Source organism: Aotus nancymaae, unplaced genomic scaffold, assembly GCF_030222135.1.
Source record: "Aotus nancymaae isolate 86718 unplaced genomic scaffold, 86718_ANA_hifiasm-v0.15.2.pri h1tg000019l, whole genome shotgun sequence".
Classification (NCBI taxonomy): Eukaryota; Metazoa; Chordata; class Mammalia; order Primates; family Aotidae; genus Aotus; species Aotus nancymaae.
Genome location: NW_026988431.1, coordinates 34,445,475 through 34,452,868, shown reverse-complemented (window position 1 = coordinate 34,452,868; position 7,394 = coordinate 34,445,475). Strand labels below are relative to the sequence as shown.

At 47.3% G+C, this 7,394-nt stretch overlaps 1 protein-coding gene across 4 annotated transcripts in view; it reads left to right on the top strand.

The window, feature by feature from the left end:
* The first annotated feature begins 3,727 nt into the window (after positions 1 to 3,727).
* The window catches only part of NMNAT3 (nicotinamide nucleotide adenylyltransferase 3), a 97,630-nt gene continuing 93,963 nt past the window's right edge, over positions 3,728 to 7,394 (top strand). For 3 of the 4 annotated variants that reach the window (XM_012451087.3, XM_064378743.1, XM_012451085.3), the window contains exon 1: positions 3,728 to 4,015. The gene's annotated coding sequence lies outside the window, so the exon portion shown is untranslated. The remainder of the gene's footprint in view (positions 4,016 to 7,394) is intronic. The other variant, XM_012451088.3, reaches the window with a different exon arrangement.

Genomic DNA, 7,394 nt, shown 5'->3' with positions numbered 1-7,394 from the left:
TAATACTCAACCTGTAATTATAAATCAGATTATATAATACAGCTCAGCCATTTCATTTTACTTTTCCCTCTGTGTTCCAACAATTCTTTTTAATTTAAGAGGAACCTAACCTAGAGTTGAAAGTCTGCATTCTAGAATATTATCTGTATGTTTAATGAATATGTTTTTCATTTGCTCAATTCCACTCATTCATTCATTCAACAGATATTTATTGAATATCGGGTGCTAGGCACTGTCATGGGTGTGAGGATGTGTCAGGGAACAAAATGTATAAAGATTCAGCCCCTCTTGAGCCCTATGCTTCAGCCAAAGAGAGAGATAATGAGTGAAATATCCTCCAGTGATAAGTAATAAGTACTATAAAAGGGGTTGTATGGGAGTGTTTTTGTTTGTTTGTTAGGTGGAGCAGTCTACTGAAAGCTAATGAATTGGGAAAGTTACCCTAAGAGTGGGCAGTGTGTCATTTCAGTCAGTGAGGAGAGCAGCGCAATGGCTCTGGGTGCAAATAGGCCCAGTGTGCACAAGGAACGGCAATGGAGTCAAGGAAACGAGATGAGAATGGCCGACAGTGGGAGCACTTGTCGGGGCAGAGCCTTGAGGGCCTTGCACGCCAGCAGGAGGACTTGAGATGTTATCCTAATTGTGGTGGAAGCCACTGGAGGCTTTTGAACAGAGGCATGTTATAAACTGATTCATGTTTTTAAAGTATAATTTTAGCTAAATAGTAAGTACAGCCCAATGGAGCCAGGTCGACAAAATGGAAGTTTTCTAGTGAGGACCTGCTTTGATGCCTGTATAAGGAAGATCTGACATGAGCATTGTCTGTTCACTGTTTGTAAGCAAACACCTGGCCAGGTGCAGTGGCTCATGCCTTTGGGAGCTCCCAACACTTTGGGGAACCAAGGTAGATCACCTGAGGTCAGGAGTTCCAAGACCAGCCTGGCTAACATGGTGAAATCCCGTCTCTACTAAAAATACAAAAATTAGCTGGGCATGATGGCAAGGGCTTGTAATCCCAGCTACTTGGGAGGCTGAGGCAGAAGAACCACTTGAACTCGGGAGGCGGAGGTTACAGTGAGCCGAGATCATGCCACTGCACTCCAGCTTGGGCAACGAAAGCAAAACTCGATCTCAACAAAGATAAGGAAACACCCATCTGCTGAAGTAGTTGCAGTGACTGAAAAGTTTGTCTTCTTTGGTCATTTGAAAAGTCCACCAGTCTCCCTTTTACATTTTTTTTTTTTACCCACCCAAAGTTTGCTTTTCCTCAGCGACCCCTCAGAAGTCAAGGTAAGAATGGTTTTATCCAAATGCAGAGGCTGCCCCAGGTTACAGCCTCATCGCAATCCATCCACAAGCAAGCTTTCCAGAATGTCCTCAGGTCCGTCCCAGGACTGTGACTCTCAGCCATCTGCACATTGCTCCCTGCCCAAAGAGCTCCTCCTAAAACTTCACCAGCACACTGTTAGGTGATAGGAGGAAACTGCAGAAAAATGTTATAGCCAGATCTCATTTTAGTAATGGCATTTTTATGCCTAGAAATAATGTTTTAAATGTTCAAAAATATGAGCTAACTGGTCAGTTCCAGCTTTTTTCCCTGTAAAGACCTGTCTTCTGAAGCCTTGGGTGGGATGATTCCAAGGCATGATCTTCACACTGCTTTCTAGGGTTTCTAGAAAGGTAAGAATGGTAACAATGATAGGGCTTTCTAGGGGAAAACCCTATCATCGTTAGGGCTTTCTAGGGCTTCCCCTAGAAAGGGGAACCTTCCCCTAGGTTATTAGGGAACAGGTGGTGTTTGGTTACATGAGTAAGTTCTTTAGCGGTGATGTGTAAGATTTTGGTGCACCCATCACCCAAGCAGTATACACTGCACCCAATTTGCAGTCTTTTATCCCTCACCCCCTTCTCATCCTTCCCCTCTGAGCCCCTAAAGTCTACTGTGTCATTCTTATGCCTCTGCATCCTCACAGCTTAGCTCCCACTTATGAGAAAATATGGTTTATTTTTCCATTCTTGAGTCATTTCACTTAGAATAATAGTCTCCAATCTCATCCAGTTGCTGCAAATGCCATTAATTCATTCATTTTTTTCTTGCCTAAGAAACAAGGTTTCCTCGTAGACCAAGCTTTAGTCTTCACTATCTCAGGCAAAGAAAGCTTCCCTTGCATGAGGAAGTCATTGTTCAGCCTCTTCTCTGCTCTCTGTGCAGCTTCTCCTCCCAGGCCTAGGGTCCTGACTCAGAATGACTCTTCACCCCATGATTTTAATCTAAGGGCTCTAATCAATCTGTGGTACCACATTCTACACAAAATTCTTAGAAATCCCTAAACTTTCTCATGAGCCTCCCACCCTGCTGGGAAGCAAACCTATTTATCAATTAGAGAATATCCAAAGATGTTAAGCCACTTAATCCTCCCCAACACTCAGTGTGGTAGGGGTTGTTCCATTTCAGGAAAGGAAACTGAGGCTTGGGGAGGTAAAGAGGCTTGTCTAAGATCACCGTGTGGAGCCACATTTTACACCACAGGTAAGAGAAAAGGGATCCGAGAGGGCATGGGAGTGAGGAAGTACCCTTTACCTGGGTATTTACTGGGTGCTAGCTGCATGCCCTCTGTGCTGATCCACAAGGGACAAATTTATGGGCCTCCTAAAAGTGTGGACAGTGCACCCGTCCAGCCAGCCTCATGGGTGCACTGTGAGGCACTGGTGATGAGGGCAGGCTTATAAAACACTCTCCATACTAAGGTGAGGACATGTTTCTGTGTCTAGGAAACGCTGGAAATTAAGTGTACAGCAATCACAAAACCTTGACATCATCCTTGATGTCTCTTTTCCGCACATTCCAATTCATTCCATTAAGAAATCCTATTGGCAGAATCTAGTGAATCTTGTCCTTCAAGGCCTCTTCCTGCTAGGCTCCCGTGAGCCCTGGGGCCTGAGTAGGCAGAGGAAGCCAGACTGCATTAGGGAAGCAAATTTGGGACCTAAATTTCCTAAGAAGGTATCAGGGGATAGGGACCCCAATATCCAAGCCTTCAGGATTCTGTTATGATTTCTTTTCTCTTTCTAAATAAATGTTCACTGGCAAGCCTTAATTCTGTCTTCTCTTTCTAAAGCAGCCCTCCCTTACCCTCTCCCCACACAACTGTGTAAGCTTCAGGCCGCAGAAAACCTTCCCTGCTTTGAGGTCTGGCGTTCACGAGGGCAGGGCTTGAGAATAGAGGTGTAAATTTGTCAGAAGGGAAGCAGGGGCCGCTAAGAGAGTAAATCCTCATATAACATGGCAGAAAGTCAATGGATAAATCAAGAAATCGCTATGTAAGCTGCTGCTGCTTCTTTTTTTTCCGACAAGCGGGTCACCACCAGAAGAAATAAACGGAGGAACTGTTAAAAAGAGCTGTGATGGGAGGGAGCGAGAGGTGGCCTGTTGCTTTCATTAGAAGCAAATCTAGATAATTTTATTTCGCAAAAAGTAAGTGGGCATTACTTTCATGTATTTTTTGTCTTTTAAAAAGAAAATTAAATAAAAATACAAAACAGAATACAAAACCGGAAAATAAAAAGCAAACACGCACGCGACACAAAACAGCCCCGGCTATTGGGAGCCAGGGGGCGGGGGCGGGGATAGGGAGAGGGCGGGGCTTAGGGCCCAGGGGCGGGACCAGGGCTGGGTCTCCGTAAGGCCCGTCCCAGCGAGGGGGCGGGACGTAGGTCTGTTTCCCTCAGACTCCGTCCGCTCTGGGCAGCCAGGGGAGCGCAAGGTCAAGTTCTCCTTAGGCCCCGCCCCCAGCACGGGCAAGAGGCGGGCTAGACCCCTGGCCGCCCGGGCGGGAGGTAGACTTGAGTCCCGAGACCAAGTGTCGTTCCCTCCCGGACGTGGGGCGCGGGACAACTCGCTGACCAACAGCCCCGGCTAGGCCCAGCAGGTCCCCCAGTCCCCCTCAGTCCCCCGTAGTCCCCCGCAGTTCCCTGAGACTCGCCGAGCGCCGTTGCTGAGCCCTGCGAATAGCAGGTAAGCGCAGCCTGGGGCCCTGGTCAGCCCGCTAGGACCTGGATCGCGGCTGAACGATCGGGCCCCTGTGACTCCCGGCCCCCGACGGAGTCCTGGGCGCCCCCGCTCGGGCGAATGGTGGCGGCGGAGTGTGGAGCCTTCCGGGATCGCGCAAACCCGGGGACAGCTCCGCGCTGCCTCTGCGCGCCGGCGGTTCTCGCAGCAGCGTATCAGCCTAACCCCTAGCACCTCTTTAGCTATGACCAGGGCCCCGGTGACATGGGTTCGGATCCCACCTTCAGCACTCCTGCACTCAACAGTTAAAAATAGAAGCACAGTTTCTAACAAGTACTTAACATGTGCCAGTCAGTGCCCGCTGCTGGTCTAATTGCTGGGGTTACAGTGGCAGGCCAATGGACGTGGTGCCCTCCGTCAGGCAGCTCCCAGTCCAGTGAGGGAGACAGACACCAAATAGAGATACATGCAAACAAGTGTGAGCGTTAAAACTGTGGTCAGAGCTATGATGATGGAAAGCATAGGGTGCTGGAGAGCTTTTATTAGGTCCCCCAGCTACAAAGCCTGCTGGAACTAAAACTTTAGAGAATTCGGGGGCAGAGAACAACAAAGCCAACTTATTTTGTTGGGAGAGAATGTGGCTTGTTTGAGGAAAGGAGAGTTGGTGGGGCTGGCCTGCAGAGAGCTGGGGGGACGGCAAGTTCCTTTACCTTAACTTCCTCCTCTGTAAAACGGGACTGCTCCTACCCATTGAGAATGGAAACGGTGAATGTAAATGACTTAGCACTGCGTGATGGGTGCTGGATATTACTCTGCATTAAACATCCAAGGCTGGATATTGTTCTGTACTAAACACAGTGTGCCTGCCTCTCAGCAAACTCACTTCCCCTCTCCTTGAGTCCTGTTTCCTCCTCTATCAAATAAGGGGTTCTGAGTAGAATCTCTCAAACAGCCTGTTCTCTAAAATGATGACTGGTTTCGTTGTTCATTCTTGAAATATTTAACTGGAGTCCACTTTACCCTGGCTCTGAGGATTCAGAGAGAAATCAGAAAGGGGCCCTGCCCTCCTGGAGCCCATGTCAGGTGGGCTAGGTGAAATAAAGTGACAGTTTCAGCCTAGCAGAGCCCAGAGGAAGGGGTCTGACCCTCTGGCCTTGCAGTGGAAATCGTCTTTGCCTTTGACCAGGTGCACATTTCTCAGAAAGCCACCAGCTGGAGGAGGCCCTGAAGGTATGGTTCACACAGCTCCACTGAGAATCAATTACTTCCTGAATTTCACTGGTGGTTCCCAGCTTTCAGTGTCACCCCCTAAAATTGGACAGAAGACTTCCCAGAAGCGCAACTATGCTGGTACCTTGCTGAGGACATGTCAGACCTTGAGACCCTATGGATTTGGGAGAGCACTTTAGGTTTCAGGAAACACCTGTCAGCTGCTCACTGTGTTTTATTAGCTCAAATGATCCCAATTTCTTATTTGGCTCTGTTTACACTATTGGTGTAGACAAAGGAATTGCTCCATGAAAACTAACTGAGAGGCCCAGAGAGTAGGGGAACACAAATGAGGCAGGAGCCTGGCACCATTTGTGTGAAGTGGTTAAAAAAAAAACAGGTAAGATGTTAACAGAGGGTGTTGGAGGGAAGAGGAGAGAGGGCAGCCCTTGGTGCAGCCTCTATTTTCCTCTCTCAGACAATGGCAGGGTGCCAGCCCATGAGAAGGGAAGCTCCAGGCTTGGTGGTCCCAGACCTGGCACTTCCCAGCTCTGTGAATGACCCTGGGCAGCTTACTCACCATGTGAGTCGTGAGGATTGTGCAGGCTTAAGAGGTGCTTGGCATATCGTTGGCCCTGAAGAAATATTAACTCCCACCCTCTCCTTCTCCTGAATGAACTAAAATACGCATAGTTGTAGTGTCTACTTCAGAAGGTTATTATGAGGATTTAATGAGGACCTAAAATACATAGAGCAGTGCCTGACATGTGGGAGGTTCCTACTACTGTAACTATTGATGTCGTTCCTTAGTCTGGGCAAAAATTGATGAAACAAGGCAGGGCAGCAGCGGGAGAGGGAGAGGAGTGAGGGCAGTATGAGAAACTGTGCAGGGTGATTAGTCAGGGGGTTAGATTATCTGTTGCAGTGGTTTTGCCAGAAAGCAAGATCCTGGCAGCAGGGAGGAGTGTTCTACATGATAAAGGGCCCCCTTGGCAGCTGCACTGTCAGAAAGCCCCAGAGTTTGAATATCTTTGTAGACTCAGGCCAAAGAGAACATAGCAAAAGTTGGGGGAAACTAGGATCTAAAATGGTCTTTTTGATGATGTGTCTCTAACCAATGGCTGAGTGGGGGTTCCCTGCAGGGGGCTCACTCCTCCTTGCAGACCCATCCATTTGAGCATAGTAACTGCGGAGACTGGTCTAGCTCTATGACCTGGGAGCTGTGGGGTCTAATTTTGTAACCCTTGCACCCAGCAGAGTACCAGGCCAAAAAGGCAGGAATCAGTAATGAACAAATAAATGAGCATAAACCCAAGAGGCAGATTCTTCACTCTGTGTGTGTGTGTGTGTGTGTGTGTGTGTGCATGTGTATAAAAAAGGAATGTGAAGGTAGGGAAAAATGACTAATTTAAGCATTTGCTGAGGCCAAATAATGTCATGTATGTCACAGCTTAGTGGTGAACACCACAGTCTTGTAGTCAGATAAAATTGCTTGAGTGACCTCCCATGTATCACCAAAGTGCTCTAAATCTGTTTTTGCATCTTTAAAATGAGAATCATTGTACCTAATTCATAGGGCTGTTAGGAGCATGAAGCAAGATAAGCATATGAAGCGCTGACCTCGGTGTACAACATCTAGTATGGTAAGTGCCCTGTCAATAATGGCTGCCTTATTATTATATTTATTCATCTTCCCAATGAGCTCCACTGTGATGAGGAAACTGAAGGCCACAGGCACAGATGGGTGGCGTTGATTCTGAACTCAGTCCCATCTGGAAGCAAAGGCACTTTGCAGACACTAACCAGACAGGTTGTGTGACATGAAATCAACTTTATGTGCATTTCATTCATTACTTAAAGCACTTGACTATGTGAAATTTTAAAAAGAAAAAAACTGCAAAATTATAATTTATGTGCCTTTCAAGTTCAGGTATTTTATCATCTCAATAAATCTTCCATGCATCTATGTTAAACCACTTTGGGCTGTCGAAGCTCTTAAATAAAGTGGCTTGTCCTCACCAGTGTCTGTCTTTGCTCGTTTATCATGGTTCCCCAGTAAAGATGGACAGATCCCATTTTGCAGGGCAGGCCTCAGGATAGCAGCTCCTGCCCCACTGGTTTAGCTGTGCAGTTCCACATGATGGTATTTAACAAACCACAGTAGACTCATGATTCC